The 18167-nt window shown below is 44.1% G+C and overlaps 1 pseudogene; it reads right to left on the bottom strand.

Moving 5' to 3' along the window:
* LOC147526237 (protein Hook homolog 3-like) overlaps positions 1-18167 on the bottom strand; it is an 83787-nt pseudogene that overhangs the window by 12426 nt on the left and 53194 nt on the right.

Here is an 18167-nt window from a genome sequence, read left to right as displayed (position 1 = left end):
ATGGAAAGAAAGGAAGAAGTACAGTTACTTAAACTGTTTTTGTCATATCAAGATAGAAGCTCAGTCCAAGGTTTTTCACAAACAACTTGCAATTCAAGTAAGCCAATCAGAGAAGTCTGAATATACTCTAAATTTTAGAGGTTAGGGACACAGAAAACCAAGCCCCTTTCTGCCCTGCCCCCTACAACTGAAGCATGTTAAGTATGGAAGGATTACATACTCATCAACTACTCAACTTCTGAACTTCATCTCCAGTTGTCTTATCATTTTCTAAAATGTAGAATTTTGTAACATGTAATATTGTTATGTGGTTTTAACTGGAAACTAATGAAAATTTATTGGATCTAAAATTTACCTAATGTTTACCATAATCATTAGGTAACTGGAAAGCTGCCCACCTGAAAAGGACCTGGGAGTGTTGGTCAACAGCTGGCTGAATATGAGCTAGCAGTGTGCCCAGGTGGCCAAGAGCATCCTGACTTGTATCAGAAATAGTGTGGCCAGCAGGACTAGGAAAGTAATTGTCCCTTTGTACTCGGCCCTGGTAAGACCACACCTCAAATACTGTGTTCAGTTTTGGGTTCCTCACTACAAGATAGATATCCAAAGCATTTGATACTGTCCCACATGACATCCTTGTCTCTAAACTGGAAAGACATGGTTTTGATGGATGGACCACTCGGTGGATAAGGAATTAGCTGGATGGTCGCACTCAAAGAGTTGTGGTCAACGGTTCAATGCCCACGTGGAGGCCTGTGACGAGTGGTGTTCCTCAGGGGTCAGTACTGGGACCAGTGCTATTTAACATCTTTGTTGGAGACATGGACAGTGGGATCGAGTGCACCCTCAGCAAGTCTGCAGATGACACCAAGCTGTGTGGTGTGGTGGACACGCTGGAAGGAAGGGATGCCATCCAGAGGGACCTTGACAGGCTGGAGAGGTGGGCCTGTGTGAACCTCTTGAAGTTCAACAGGCCAAGTGCAAGGTCCTGCTCGTGGGTCGGGGCAATCCCCAGCACAAGTACAGGCTGGGCAGAGAATGGATCGAGAGCAGCCCTGAGGAAAAGGACTTGGGAGTGCTGGTGGATGAGAGGCTCAACATGAGCCGGCAATGTGCGCTGGCAGCCCAGAAAGCAAATCGTATCCTGGGCTGTATCAAAAGAAGTGTGGCCAGCAGGTCGAGGGAAGTGATTCTGCCCATCTACTCAGCTCTCGTGAGACCCCACCTAGAATACTGTGTTCAGCTCTGGAGTCCCCAACACCAGAAGGACATGGAGCTACTGGAATGAGTCCAGAGGCGGGCCACGAAGATGATTCGAGGGCTAGAGCCCCTCTCCTATGAAGACAGGCTGAGAGAGTTGGGGCTGTTCAGCCTGGAGAAGAGAAGGCTCCGGGGTGATCTTATAGCAGCTTTCCAGTACCTAAAGGGGGCCTACAGGAAAGCTGGAGAGGGACTTTGGACAAGGGCATGTAGTGATAGGACAAGGCACTATGGATTTAAACTGAAAGAGGGGAGATTTAGATTAGTCCTAAGGAAGAAATTTTTTACATTGAGGGTGGTGAGGCATTGGAACAGGTTGCCCAGAGAAGTTGTGGATGCCCCATCCCTGGAAGTGTTCAAGGCCAGGTTGAATGAGGCTTTGGGCAACCTGGTGTAGTGGAGGATTTCTCTGCCCATGGCAGGGGGGTTGGAACTCGATGATCTTTAAGGTCCCTTCCAATCCTAACCATTCTATGATTCTATGATTGAGGTGCTGGAGGGGATCCAAAGAGCAATAAAGCTGGTGAAGGGTCTAGAGAACAAGGATTATGAGGAGCAACTGAGGGAACTGGGGTTGTTTAGTCTGGAGAAAAGGAGGCTGAGGGGAGACCTTATTGCTCTTGGCAACTACCTGAAAGGAGGTTGCAACGAGGTGAGTGTCGGTCTCTTTTCCCACATACCAAGCGATAGGACAAGAGGAAACAATCTTAAGTTGCGCCAGGGGAAGTTTAGATTGGATATTAGGAAAAATGTCTTCACCAAAAGGATTGTCCGATGTCGTGGACCGCTGGTATCTCATCTTCGGGAATCACAACCCAGAAGGCCCTTGTGATTCCCCTCGTATATCAGAAGGTTTGTTTCACTCCAAAGGTCTATACCACAATCAAAGACTTCTAGCAGAGAGCTACAAAACACCGCTCTCCAGGGGCTGCTACCACTCCACACTCTAGGAAAGAAATGCCCCACTCCCTCTTGGGAGTGCCCCACCTTTAAACCTCCCATAGGTCACGTGGTCTCCAGCTGACCACCGTGACTCACAGCACCTGTCTCAACAAGGCACAGGTGCTTCCCATATAGCAGCCAGGAAACTTCCCCAACAATTCCCCCTTTCTTTTTTAAAAAAAAAAAAAATGCCTTGCAGCCTTTAGGGGTTTCCAACGTTTCGATTCCATTTTCCGTCGCCGTTTGTCAAACACCTTGGGACCAGGTCATGGGGAAGTTGTTCTCATATTTTTTTATCATACCACGTTGGCGGTGGATATATCCATTGTTCTGACAACGATGGATACATCCACCCTGGCTGCTCTGGCTGCTTTTCCGGCTGCTTTAACATTCCCTCTGCGGTCTTTTCTGGACTGGTCTGCGGCTGTTGCAGCATTCCCGCAAAGGGCTTGCCTGGACCATAAGACATCTGTGCACGCTTTCTCTTTCTGCTGTTTCCCGGCCGGCCGTTTGATTTGCAGTTTTTGGCGAGATGACCTATTCTCCCACAAATATAACATCTTTGTTTAGTTAGAGCAGTGGCCAATGTGGTCATCTCGCTTTCTACGGGCCCGACTTTGGCACATGCAATCACCATTTCTTCTAGAGAGGGGTCCCCCGGCAATACTTCAATAACTCTCCGACAATCGGGGTTGGCATTATCTTTTGCCAGCTGTTTTGTCAATAGTGCCCGTAGTTTACTGTCATATATTTGTTTTTCTATTGCCCCTTGCAATCTTTCTACAAATTGTAGAAAGGGCTCCTTGTTTGATCGTGGAGTACCTCGCCCTGGGCTCTGCCATTTCTGTTGTGCGCATAAGGGCTTGCATCCCTATTTGTTTGACCTGTTCCAGAATCTGGGGATGCCACTGCGCCTGGATTGTTGGATTACTAAAGACGTGACCTGTCCCCATTAATACGTCTGTGCCTACAGCGTAGCAGGGGTCACCCTGGGGCAATTGGATGTTCTCTAATGCCTGATGGTCGGCCAGCTGTCTCCAGACATTCATGAAAACGGAGCGCTGTATCGGCTGGAACATCACCTGGGCCAGATGCTGGAAGTCATAGGGCACTAGTATTTCTAAGTTCAGTAACCGTAATAACTGTGTTACTGCTGGAGAATTCGCTCTGTACCGTGCTACCGCTTTCTGCATATCTTGAATTACCTTCCAGGACCAGCCCAAGTGTCAATTGGGCTGGTTGGAGCCCGGGAGGGCTAGTTCTACGGGGAATACACCCGGCCCTCCTCCCATTTCTGTTGCAGTCAAATCTTTATTATCAACTGGTACCCCCAGGGCTTGGACCAAGTCCCAGTCTCCACCCTTTACTGCCTTTATCCGAACCTCGTCCCAGTAACGGACCGGGTCACGAGGCTGAACTGTTGCTTTAGGGGCTCCCAGGGGGTCTGGTTCAACTAAACAGGCAGGTTTTGGTGACTTTTTCCTTGGTCGAGAAACCGGCGGTAGCTCCCCAGCTGAGCTGTTACTCGCCTCAGAGGTTTCTTTTATAATTTCTTTTACTGTAGGGGGGGTCATGGCCCGTTGCAGCATCTCTACTACAGCTGCTAACTGTTGGGATATACCTTGCAGCACCGTCATGGCCTGGCGTACTAATAACGGCTGCATTGCTCGTACCTGCGCCATATATGTTGCCGGATATGAAATTGCCAGGGGTGGGGTCATTAAATCAAGCGGCGGAGCCGTAGGCTCGATACCTCCTGAGGAGGAAGGGGGGGGCTGCTGGGGCAAAGGGTGGGGGACGCTCCAGTATCTCCTGGAGGGTGGGGCAGATTTCCTGCCTAGTCCCCGCAACTTTGTTGATTTCCGCAAACAGCGAGGATATGTCTAATTCACTGTCCACACCATCTCCCTCAGACAGTTCGTTGCCCCCTTCATATCCTTCGCTCGCTGATACATAATCTGTTAATTCCTCTTCCTCCTCTTCTGCCACCCCCTTTTGAATTATATTATCCAGGGCTTCCCACGTACGCAGCAGGTCAATATCGGTTAAATCCTTTTTCCCAAGGACTACTTCACAAAGTAGCTTATCCCCCAGCCTTTTCCAAAGTTCTAGGTTAAAGGTGAAGGTGAGGTCAACTAGGTCTTCATGTCCCACTGCCCAGTTAAGTAAATAATATAAGTCTTCATTACTTATATTGGCCCCCACAGCCATTCCCACAGATTTAAGGAAAGTGAAGGCCTGATTCTCCTTGACAAAATTCTGGCCCATTTTAACTCCCAACAGCTCACCTTGTTCCAGGTGTCTGGGTCGGTCTGCAGCTTCTGCCACTTCTCAAGCTTCGCTGGGCTCTGTATCTTGTGTTTATCGCACTTCACCCTGCGGTCCAGGCAGTTCACATTTCGACAAATCACATCGGGGTCACCAGATGTCGTGGACCGCTGGTATCTCATCTTCAGGAATCACAACCCAGAAGGCTGTTGTGATTCCCCTCGTATATCAGAAGGTTTGTTTCACTTCAAAGGTCTATACCACAATCAAAGACTTCTAGCAGAGAGCTACAAAACACCACTCTCCAGGGGCTGCTACCACTCCACACTCTAGGAGGGAAATACCCCACTCCCTCTTGGGAGTGCCCCATCTTTAAACCTCCCATAGGTCACGTGGTCTCCAGCTGACCACCGTGACTCACAGCACCTGTCTCAACAAGGCACAGGTGCTTCCCATATAGCAGCCAGGAAACTTCCCCGACAGTCCAGCATTGGAACAGGCTGTCCAGGGAAGTGGTTGAGTCACCATTCCTGAAACCATTTAAAAGACGTGTAGACCTGATGCTTAGGGACACGGTTTAGTGGTGTACTTGGTAGTGTTAGGACTCAGTGATCTTAAGGGTCTTTTCCAACCTAAATGATTCCATGATTCTTCTAATGAATACCGAAATTATATTTCAGTCTTCCCAGACCATTTAATGAATAGAATTGCTTTGGTGCTTCCAAAAGAAGCTGACATTGCTACTTGGCAAAAGTAAGAGACAATGTATTATTTATCAAGACTACTCAGTATAAAAAGCAAATGCTGGTAGCCATCAGTGATGCACCTTTCAGTCATTTACAATTGAGTGCTGAGATCTTGCTATGGTATGATCAAAATGGCCCAAAAGCTACATTCTCATTCACCACTGTCCAAAAACTTTCTCAAGTTATAGCACAATTCCACTATGTAATCTGAAAACATATTGATGTAACATATATTGGGAGTTAAAATAACATGGAGATGGCAACAAGGACTTTTAAACATAATATATCAGAAGACATAATACTATTTTCAGAAAACAACAGTTCTGAACAACTGAGTTTAAATGACAGATGATCATTCTTTGCCACAATGGGCTCTAAAATGTGATCTGCTACATCTCAAGAATTAGTAGCATGTTTTTGGTCATTACAGCTTTCAGAGTAACTAACACCACACATACCACTAACACTTGAAATACACATTTTGTTTTTCTTACAGCTTTTATAGATATTAAATGAAATGTTAATTAAAGATCATTCCCTGCATGCAAAACATTTTGCTGTTAAAAGAAATGGAGCGCATATCAGAAAACTCACAACTGTTATTACATCTTTGTTCCAAATCCTCAATAATAGCTCATTTCTTCTGTAGCTCATTGTTAGCTTCATGGAGCTTCTCACTGTTACAAACCATAAACGCACATATTATTCTTCCAATACTCTTATCCTCTTGAATGAACATTAAGTGATAAAAAATCCCAAATCCTCAGAGTATGATATATTTCTGGGAGTATAGTTGACCTGGCTGTGAGGCATGAAAAGAAATGAGAAGTGGGTCAATGTATATTTTAAAGTTTATAAAATATACTAAAAAGCATTACCATATATGCAGAGTTATAAAACCAAACAGCTCCATTCTCAGCCTAGAATTCTATACTGTCCTGGTTTTGACTGGGACAAAGTTATGTTTTCTTTTTATCAGCTAGAAGAGCTCTGTGTTTTGGATTTCCAGACTACACTGGAATAGAGTGAAGCTCTGGAACACCCGCAATACACTGATGACATCATTTTATGGGACAATACAGCAGAAGTAGTTTTTGAGAAAGGGGAGAAAATAATCCAAATCCTTCTGAAAGCTGTTTTTTCCATAAAACAAAGTAAGGTCAAGGGACCTGCATGGGAGATTCAGTTTTTAGGAATAATGTGGGAAATTAACCCAAATTGGGAAAACGGAAAAATACTGTTTTGCAAAGTTCAACTCAAAAGTTGCAATATTAAAGGTAGTTTGAGGCAAGACGCGGCTGTTGCTCCCAGGAACACAATGCAGTTGACATGGCCAAGGCCTGCCCTAGCCGAACAGAACGTGCAATATCCTTGAAGTGGGGAGCAGAGTGGTACGGAGGTATCATGGCTCGTCCCTACATTCAGGGATCAAAGGATGGATGGCAGGGCGATCTGACAACTGTCAAGGAAGATGAATCGCAGCACTTGCCTCAACAATGGTGAACCTAGTCGAACATACACCTAGGCCATTTGGGCCTGTTAATATTTAACAAGTCACCAAATGGCTAGGCCTTGGGTGAACTTTGCTCATTATAATATCATTATAATACCAAAACACACCTCCATCCCAAAAGCTATATATGACTAGAGTCACTCAAGCTCCACCTAAAAGAAGTGAAATAGTATAAAATGGCAAAAGACAAAGGGGATGTTAGGGAAAAGATCCCCATCGGAACGTCTGGGATCAGTCGACGGGCTGATCCCCCCCATAGGGACGCCTATTGGGTAAGAGCTCTGTGTTATGCGCATTTACTTACTAACACCTTGCTAGCTATTTAGAATTATCACTGATCAGTTCTAACTTTATAAATCAAAGTTGTTTTTGTAGTCAGTCACTATCACCGGCTATTTATGAATCTACATTCTGTCACAAATAAATTATATACACGTTTTCCGATAACTTTTGAATTATTATAAGGAGTCTAGGCCATAGTACTACTGCTGTTGACCTATAGGTGGGCGAACACCCTCCAACTAACTGTGGCTGCCAAGGGAAGGCAAGGGGAGTCGGGCTCAAGGGTCTCGTGGCATTTGGGGAGACCAGTATACTAGCCAGAATTATCTCCTCGTCTATTGGTGTTGAGTCCCACGCTAGTTTGGGGCGCTGGTAGACCGGTCTTTGGATCTCTTAACGTGACAAATAAAAAGGCAAGAGAGACATCCTCAGATCCCAATGGATGTGATGAATAAAATAACAACTCTGTCTCCACCAACTAACAAAAAGGAAGCACAAGCTTTCTTAGGCATTGTGGGTTTCTGGCGAATGCATATTCCAGATTACAGCCAGATTGAGAGCCCTCGCTATCAAGTGACCCAGAAAAAGAACGATTTTATATGGGGCCCTGAGCAACAACAAGCATTTGAGCAAATTAAACAAGAAATAGTTCATGCAGTAGCCCTGGGACCAGTCCGGACAGGACAAGATGTTAAAAATGTGCTCTACACTGCAGCTAGGGAGAACAGTCCTACCTGGAGTCTCTGGCAAAAAGCACCAGGGGAGACTCGAGGTCGACCCCTCGGGTTTTGGAACCGGGGATATAGAGGATCCAAAGCCAACAATACTCCAACTGAAAAAGAGATCTTGGCAGCATATAAAGGAGTCCGAGCTGCTTCTGAAGTGATTGGTACTGAAGCACAGCTGCTCCTGGCACCTTGATTGCCGGTTCTGGGCTGGCTGCACCATAGAGATGGGCTCATGATCAAGGGGTCCACTTAAGTATGGACACTATTGCAGAGGTGATCCATGAATGTGAAACACGTGCTGCAATCAAGCAAGCCAAGCAGTTAAAACCTCTTTGGTATGGAGCACATTGGTTAAAATATAAATATGAGGAGGCTTGGCAAATTGATTATATCATGCTCCCACAAACCTGCCATGGCAGACGCTATGTGCTCACAATGGTGGAAGCAACCTCCAGGTGGCTGGAAACATATGCCGTACCACATGCCACCACTCAGAACACTATCCCGGGCCTTGAAAAGCAAGTCTTGTGGTGGCATGGCACCCCAGAAAGAATTGAGTCAGACAAGGAGACTTATTTCCAAAACAATCTTACAGATACTTGGGCCAAAGAACATGGCATCGAGTGGGTATATCACATCCCCTACCACACACCAGCTTTGGTAAAGATGGAACAATATAACGGATTGCTAAAAACAACACTGAAAGCAATGGGTGGTGGAACCTTCAAACATTGGGATACACATTTAGCAAAAGCCACCTGGTTAGTCAACACTAGAGGATCTGCCAATCGAGCTGGTCCTGCCCAATCAGGACTTTTACGTACTATAGAAGGAGATAAAGTCCCTGTAGTGCACATGAGGAATATACTCGGGAAGACAGTTTGGGTTATTCCTGCCTCGGGTAAAGGTAAACCCATTCGTGGGATTGCTTTTGCTCAAGGACCTGGGTGCACTTGGTGGGTGATGCAGGAGGAAGGGGATGTCCGATGTGTGCCTCAAGGGGATTTGATGTTGGGTGAAAATAGCCAGTGAATTGAATTGTGTGATATAAATTGCTGAATAATCCTGTCCCTGCATACCGTCATTGCTATGGTTGTCACATTGTACTAATGTCATTATATTAAGAATCATCCAGGTTAATGAAGAATGAACTTTGACGGAACCAGAACTGATTCCAACAACTGACACCCAGCAACTGCCTCAAGATCGACATCTTCAACCTGCAGACTGTGGACATGGACTGCGCTGGATACACCAGCTATGAGCTCCGGATGCTGCATGCAACAGAGACTACATGTCATTCGTTCTACCGACTGAGCGAACTCTGCATCATCCCTCCTGCCCTGAGAGACTGCCATGACAGATGGAGCCCAGAGCTATGGACTAAATGAACTCAACAGACATTTTGTAGGGATGACCCATAGACTAAGGGAATGGTATCTATGTACATATGTGAGACTTTGAGCATGATGTGCATGGTATGGAATAAGGGGTGGATACTATCTTGGTTTTGACTGGGACAGTTCTTTTTAGCAGCTGGAAGAGCTCTGTGTTTTGGTTTTAGTCTGAGACTTGCTCTGAGAAGAACGCTGACAGCGCACTGATGTTTATAGTTGGCACTGAGGCCTCAAGGACTTTTCAGCTGCCGCGTTCTTGCCAGTGTGCAGAAGCACAACAGGATGGGGGGAGCATGGCCAGGACAGAGGGTCCACGACTCCCCTTATGATTTGAATTTAGACTTAGGATTGAGGGCCAAATTGGCCAATGGAGTATTCCATATCATGCAACATCACGTCTAGTATATAGATGAGGTTGGCCAGGAAGAAACTCTGGCTCTTCTGGGAAATTTCTTCCGAGCTCTCTGTCTCTCAGACTCTCAATCTCTTAGAGCACTCTCTCTCTTTTCGGGCCTTTTGCTCTTCCAGGATTGTGGTGTCGGGACTTATCTGTTTCAGGATCATTTTGCCAGGACAGGACAGGTGTTGGTCACCAAGTGGTGAGCAATTATACTGTGCATCACTTGTTTGTATATATTATTATACATATATATTCATATATTATTATTGCTTTTAATTTTATATTATTATTAAATTGTTCTTATCTCAACCCATGAGTCTCCTTCCCTTTTCCCCTTTAATTCTCCTGCCCATTACCCGGGAGTGGGGGAGGGTGAGCGAGTGGCTGTGAGGCCTTTAGTTGCTTGCTGGGCTAAACCATGAAATGTACTTACTTTAGAATTTACAATAAATTGTACAAAGCACATTTGAAGTGTATAATATCAATAGCTATGGCAAGGTTTGGGAAGAATGCCTTATCTCCCCCCAAAGTTACAGAGAGACTATACTTTCTAGTAAGCCAGTTAACAAGTAAACAATTCTTTAAGTAAAACTTGCAGTTAAAAAAATGTAAAATTAAGAGCAGCACAGAAATAGTAGAATAGAAAGATCACACTCATTAAAATGTATCTTTCAGTCCATAATATATACTAAATTGTAAAAATGTATATATTGTTTATATATATATATGTATATATTGTTTTTAATGTTTTCCTCGGAACAAAATTAATGATTCCTCTTAACTGAAGCATTATACAATTTTAAATAAGTTTTCAAGCCACCAGAAAATGGTGGCTCTTTCATAACTCCTTTTAATTTGGGAAAGATTTTCCATAAGAAATTAAAATAATTCCTCAATAACAGATTCTCTACATATTCCTGAGCTATCTGCATTTCTCTTCTTTATATATCTTCCAAATGCACTACTACCTTCCCACTGCTGTTAATGGCTAAGCATCTGCTAAGCATATGGAAAGCAGATCATTTCATATGGCAAGCAAAATATGGAAAGTTTTATTACTTACAGATGCTCTTCAAGTTTCTTGTGCAGAAGCAGTGTTGTGGTTTTTCGACTGAGGGTTGAGACAAGAACAGAGAGGGAGCACCCACCAACCATGGTCCCGGGCAAAACATGACTCAGGCTTTCTTCTTAAAACAAAACAATTTATTAACAGTTACTTAACAAGAGACACAAGGGAATGAAACCGGCTACTTGAGAGGAGAAAGAGAAAACAAGGCCAGATCTTAAAACAACACCTCCCCACCCCCTATTTCCTTCCGTTCCTGGCTCTACCTCCCCCCCGGCGGCACAGGGGGACAGGGAATGGGGGAGTGCAGGTCAGTTCATCCATGTTGTTAACTGCCGCTCCTTTCTTAAAGGAGGAGGAGTCTTTACACCATTTTTCCCTTGCTTCGGTGGATCCCCTACTCACGAGGAAAAAAGTCCCCAAACTTTTCCAGTGTAAGTCCTGCCCGCAGGATTGCAATCCTTCCCCATGGATTGCACCAGTTCAGGCTTTACCAGTCTCGGCCTCTTAGGGAGCTGCTGCCACTCGCGTCGGCGTGGGCCGTCCCACGGACTCCAGATGCCTCCACGACCTCGTCGTGCATTCCATGCCCATTATTAACAGTACCTCGTTGTGCATCCCCTGCTCCACAACCTCTCCTGGGCTCAGGCATCTCTTTCCCGACGTGGGTTTCTCCACGGGCCACGAGTGGGTCGCTGCTCCGCCGAGTACACCCTGGCTGCAGGGGGGCCGCCTGCCATCTTCACACCGATTGCAAGGGAAACCTCAGCTCCAATACACCTCCTCCTGCTCCATCTTGCCTGACCTGGTCGTTGTGGTTGTTTTCTCTTAGATCTTAATCCTCTCTGGGGGAGCTCGGCCCGGTGGGCACCCCGGGAGCGAGGTGCTTCCCGAGTCCCCCATGCGGCTCCCCCGGCGCCATCTTGAGCACGTGGCGGCGGCCTGGGCCCGAGCGGCCGCCCGGCCGGGAGCCGGGAGCCGGGAGCGAGGGCAGCGCCCTCCTCCCCTCTCCTTGTTCCTGGGCAAAAGACCTTTTCCCGTCCCTTTGTCTCAACTTAAATAGGGCAATTCGCAGAGGCGCCAATTTGGCTCAACCCCCCGAGGGGGATGGGACTCAGATCTGGTGGCACAGGGAGCAAATCCCCTCCCCTGCCACCAGAACACTCCCCCCACATCAAACTATCACAGCAGCAACTAAAATAGGAAGTTAAATGTGTCAGTTATTTTAATACGTTATGGTGCTTAATATCGTTTCAGTTATATTAAAAATATAATGCCACAATTATAATCAGAACACAGACATTTAATTTCACTCGTTTTTAGATCATAATTGTATAGTAGTTTTCTGTAGTAGTTGTCCTTTCCTTGATCGCTGTGGACTTTCCCAAAATCAGAATGCCTTATAACTTCACAAGTATTTTCTTGGAATTCGATCAACATAGGAGAGATCCATTAATGACAAAGTTGTATTTCAGTTGTTTTCATTGCTTTGTGATTCTGTACTTTTGTAGATTAAACTCAACAAATTTATTTAAAATTAGATAGTGGAAAATTTGCTTGAAGAGCTGTCCAATGCATCAAAGCAAATTCACATAAAGACTCAATGTAAAATTCTGTCCCCCAAAAAATTAGATGGAGTACAGCGCCACTGACCAGAGCACAGCAGAAATTTTGTCCTTAGTTGTTCTACTTTTCTCTATTTTCATATATTTCTTTGCCTACAAATATGTAAATATAATACAACTTATGGTGTTCTGATTTCTGGCTAAGTCACATTTGAATAAGCTTTTGGCAGGTGGTGGTGGTGAGCTTCAACATAAATTTTAGTTTAATCATAAACTCACTTTATATAAAGTAAGCATCTTTTAAAATCAAAACCATAAATGTCTATAAAGTAAAAGTAGTGTTAAGTAAACAAAAAGCCATACTCACAATAGCCTTGAGCAGAAACCCATGCCAGGAAACAGAGATGATGTATTAGCATAAAGCAAAACCAGCATAAACTATTTAGTAACTCATGAACAGAAAAGCTTAAAGCTATGCATTTTTTCCAGACATGCACATTTTTCTTACTTCTCTTTTCTCATTAACAGTTTCATCCTGTCACATTTTCTGGAGAGTTTAGGAAAGCTAGTAAAAATTATCCATAGTGTGTTCAAGTATATGAATGCTTTTCCACTTTCACATATATGTAAACATCATACTTAAACCAGAATTTCAAAGGAAAGCAGTTGCTGTTATGAAAAGTAATTTTAACATTGAAGTCCCATTAGTAGCTGTATTGGTTTGGGCTGGGATAGAGTTAATTTTTTCCATAGTAGCTGGTATGGGGCTGTGGGAACTACGGCTGGTCCGCGGATCCCAGGACAGAAGATGAAGAAACTGGCCTTGAAGAAATTGCTGTGTACCCCTGCAGATCTGAAAACTCCCTGAACAGAAGTGGAAAACAACTTGCAGGTGCCTGGGAGAGCCAGGGAGCCGTAAGATAAAGAGGAACTGTATGATAAGAGACTGGACTGTGTTTTTGCACTAATTGTGTGATGTAATGAATTTGGCTTAAGTTATGTAGAGTGCGTGATCACCAATCATGTATTAGGCTAAGGCGCGTGAACAGCTGTAGTTAACCAACCACCTAATTGCTTATGTCGTGTGCACTGCTAGAATTAGTATAAAGGCGTGCTGGAACTTGCAAGGAGGGATGAATTAATTATATAATAAATCAACACTGCTTGAACCTGTGTATGTCGTGTCCGTCTCAACAGCGACATACAGCAACATGGGGCTATGTTTTGGATTTGTGCTGGAAACAGTGTTGATAACACGGGGATGTTTTAGCTACTGCTGAGCAGTGCTTACACAGAGTCAAGGCCTTCTCTGCTTCTCACAGCACCCCACCAATGAGTAGGCTGGGGATGCACAAGATGTTGGGAGGGGACACAGCTGGGACAGCTGACCCCAACTGACCAAAGGGATATTCATAGATTCATAGATTTCTAGGTTGGAAAAGACCTTAGAGATCATCGAGTCCAACCGTCCCTAATCCCCATTAAACCATATCCCTAAGTAGATCATCCACCCTATTCTTAAACACATCCAGGGATTCCAGACCATATGATGTCATGCTCAGCATATAAAGCTGGGGGAAGAAGAAGGAAAGGGGGGGGACGTTTGGAGTTATGACATCTGTCTTTCCAAGTAACCGTTACGTGTGATGGAGCCCTGCTTTCCTAGAGATGGCTGAACACCTGCCTGCTGGTGGGAAGTAGTGAATGAATCATAGAATCATAGAATCGTCTGGTTGGAAGAGACCTTCAAGATCATCGAGTCCAACCATTCACCCTGCACTGTCAGGGTCCCTAAACCATGTTGCTCAACACCAAATCTACACGGTTTTTAAACACCTCCAGGGATGGGGACTCCATCACCTCCCTGGGCAGCCTGTTCCAATACTTCACAACCCTCTCTGTAAAGAAATTCTTCCTGATATCTAACCTAAATTTCCCCTGGCGCAACTTGAGGCCATTCCCTCTCATCCTGTCATTCCTAACGTGGGAGAAAAGACCGACCCCCATCTCCCTACAACTTCCTTTCAGGTAATTGTAGAGAGCGATAAGGTCCCCCCTGAGCCTCCTCTTCTCCAGACTAAACAGTCCCAGCTCCCTCAGCCACTCCTCATAGGACAAGTTCTCTAAGCCCTTCACTAGTTTTGTTGCTCTTCTCTGAACCTGCTCCAGCACCTCAATGTCCTTCTTGAAGTGAGGGGCCCAAAACTGGACACAGTACTCCAGGTGTGGCCTCACCAGTGCTGAGTATAGGGGGACAATCACTTCCCTGCTCCTGCTTGTTTTGCTTTGCTTGAGTCTGCAGCTTTTGTCTTATCTATTAAACTGTCTTTATCTCAACCCACGAGTTTTCTCATTTTTACCCTTTCAATTCTCTACCCCATCCCACTGCAGGGAGAGTAAGCGAGCGGCTTTGTGGGGCTTAGCTGCCTACTCAGCCTAAACTATAACAGTAGCAAAGCAGCAGACAATAATGTAGTCTGTTTGGCTGCAATCAACATGTAGAGATACATGTATTTTGGTGGAGATATTCTGAATTGGTGTTATTTTCACATGATTTAAATACAAGACATTAAATATTGGATATTTAACTTGGAGACTGTCTTTTTGGTTTGCATTTGTCCAGTACCCATTATAGTGGAGTCCTAGTCTGTGGCTGATGCTCCAAAGTGCTATCACAATATAAAATAAAATCACCAAGAAAATTACTTCATTGCTCTTCCTTTTCATGTTCTTTCAAGAAAAGTTTAAACACAAAACCAATGCAGACAATTTGTATGCAATCTAAGAAAAAAATTTAGCTGGAGTTTAAACACTTCAAAATATCATTTTTAATCACATTCCTGAGTTGTGCTGTTTGATTAGTTCAAAGTTAGATTGTCTTTTATACTATGAATAAAGAGGGTAGGAGGTAAAATAACCCAAGTGACCAAGGAGGTAACATAACTCAGTGACTCCACTGAGTTCAAACAGACCTACTGAACTTTACAGTAGCTATGGATCTGCAGGTTTTGGCCCTTTGCTTTTTTTCCTTTTCCAGTTTTTCTAAGAAATATAATAATAAATTACACACTCAGAAGAAGGGACACCCTGTTGGCCTCTCCCAGGGCTGTCTCAGGAGAGCATCAGCCCCATGGTCCAGGTGTGGAATCCATCAAGATAAGTCAATGCTGGAGCACCTTTTGGACTGAGGGGGAGGTTGCTGCCTAGGAGTATAGGACACATCATGGGGAAAAACATTTTGGGATTGCACAGGACTTATTATGGGATGTTTAGGGGAGGAACCAAAGGCAGGAAAAGGAAGGGATTTAGGTGATTTGGGGAGGAACAAATGTGGGAAAATAGAGGGTACGGAGATAAAATGGGCCAGTCGCATGTAAGCAGTGGCTGGTCAGTACACTTGTCCGGCCATGTCCTATACCTGATCAATGCAGTCTGTGTTATCTTATTAAATTCCATTTCTAACTCTTTCCCTGGATGAGGAACTCTATTCTCTGTGTGTGTGTGCATGTGTGTGTATGGGGATCTGAGTGCCAGTGACTGGAGTCAGACCACAGGTCACAGGGGCTTGTGTGCCTGGGTGCCAGCAACTAGAGAGACCAGAGTGAGTGAAATCAAGTGCCAACCATTGGAGTGGGACGAGAGGCCAAAGCACCTGTGTGCCCATAGTGTCAGCAACAGGAACAAGTATGGTGGTTGTGTGAGTGAGTGTGCGATTGCTAGTGAATATCAAGCTGGACTAGCCAGCCTGTAGGTGAAGTGACCTGGGAGTCAGGAATGCATGTGCGTGTCTCTAAAGGTGAGACTGGCTATCAGGGGACCAGAGGAGTCCTGGCCACTGCACCAGCAACTGGAGTGGGCATGCAGCCTCAAGGGCTCTTATGTCTGGATGCCAGTAACTAGGACTGAGATCCAGGGGCCAGCTACTGATCAGACTGAGTGTCTGAGCCCTGCTGCTGAAGGCATCCACATTATACATATATACATATATTTGCACTAGTGGACCTCTATCCTGCTCAGCCAGAAAGGGGAGCAGGATGAGGCCATTGGTGCTGTCTGTGTTCATGTGAGTGCTCTGTGTGTCTGTCTGTGATCTGTGTGGCCAGCCATGTATATATGTGCATATGTGGTATACATGTGTGCTCTGTATGCATATGCTTACTGGGAATACATCTTCAGCCTTGCTATTGGTTGGACCTGGAGACATGGAGCTTGTGGCAGCCTCATCTCTCTCGGACTGATGGATCTGGCCTGATTTCCCCTAACAGATTTAACAGGTTGGCCCCTACTTTGAGTAGGAAGATGGACCAGACATCCAGATCCCTAAAGGTACCTTCCAATTTAAAGTATTTTGTGATTCTACATTTCTTTTTCTGCTTATTTAAGAGTACATGTAGGCAAATATTCAGAATCCAAGATAGGTCCATGGGGGTAGTGTCCATATATCACTGCTGGTGTGGTCAAATTTATACTGAAGCTAGGAATGCAGTTGGTGTATCATGAGCTTCAGCTCTGCCTGGTACCCACAGCAGGCTGTACAGTTTCATGTGAAAAGCTGTGCTGGCATGGTTTTGCTACTAGCAGAACCCAAACCAGCTCAGATTATACCTACATGCGCTGTAGTCAGTCTTTTAAGTGCACTGTAGACATATCTTAAATCACTGTCTAAACCAAAGCCTCAAACAGAGCCAGATTTAAAATTACAAGAAATAAAGGTATATTTAATCAGACTGAAATTATTTACAATACTCTCCACATCTAAGAATAGCTTTCATAAACACATTGCTCAAAAAGTAAATCACAAAACAAAGCTTTATATGTCAACTGCTGAAAACAAAAAAACTCATGAGAAAAAAAAATGGCCCATCATCAATAAATGCTTTCTCTGGGTTCCTAAACTGTAAAAGTGAAGTTTCATTTTCTGGTACATAAATATAATAGGCTAGGTGCATTTTAAGAAATATCATCAGAAGTTTTCAGGAGAATGTTAAATTTAGCAATATTACAATCAAACTTGTGAAATGGAACTGCTAACAACTCCTCTGTCTCTATTCACTAATCCTTAATTTCAAGCATATTTAAATGCATTCCTTGACAAAACAGGGTGAAATCCTGACTCCACTGAAGTAAACAGAGGTTTTCCTCTTGATTTTCAGTGGGACCATGATTTGCCTTCAGCTCCCACAACTCTTCTTGCCAGAGTGGAGCTGAGAGCAACAAAGATCCTTTTTCTGAGAGACTAACAGCGTGTCAGTAAAGTGTTATTCTTCATGTCAATGCCAAAATATCAATCCTCTGATCTCACTGGGCTAACAAGGAAGGAATGTTTATGAGAGCATGAGAAAGGTGGAGACTTAGCTGACTGAATTACTTAGGTTGTTGCACTGCTGAGGAAGCCCTAAGATTTCTCAGTCCTTTATACGTGCGTAACAGAATCAATATCAATTGAGTTGGGCTTTTTGAGACCTCCTATATTAAAATGATAGCGATAGCGTTAGTAATAAGAGTTCCACTCAACTGGACACTATTAAATGGTTGAGTCTGTTTGCCACAAAACATGCAAGGAGTATATCCAGATTTAATTCACCCTGAAAAATTTGGTTTTGACCTGTAACTAAGAAAGCAAAGAATATCATAGAATGACATAATAGTATAGACCCATTTTAAAATTAATTATAAGTTATTTCTTAAGAGCATTTTTCTAAATAGGAAATCACTGCAGAACAATTCTATAGCTTCTACTCTCAAATAAGGGAGGTGGCAAATAAAATTTTCAGTGGAAGATAAGAATTTGTGTTCCCACACTAACCCTGTGACAATGTCTTTATTTTAAATATTAAAATGTACAGTATCTAGGTATACAGAAATAGAAAATATTGCACTGTGTTAAAGGATTACCCATTTGACTTTTTTAGTTTTGACTTGCATGACATCTTGCATTAGAAATACACGTTTATATCAGCAGTTATTGGGTTTCCTCTGGCAAGAAAGGTATTTGCTACC

Source organism: Tauraco erythrolophus, chromosome W, assembly GCF_009769465.1.
Source record: "Tauraco erythrolophus isolate bTauEry1 chromosome W, bTauEry1.pri, whole genome shotgun sequence".
NCBI classification, from domain to species: Eukaryota; Metazoa; Chordata; class Aves; order Musophagiformes; family Musophagidae; genus Tauraco; species Tauraco erythrolophus.
This window is presented reverse-complemented; position numbering and strand designations above follow the sequence as displayed.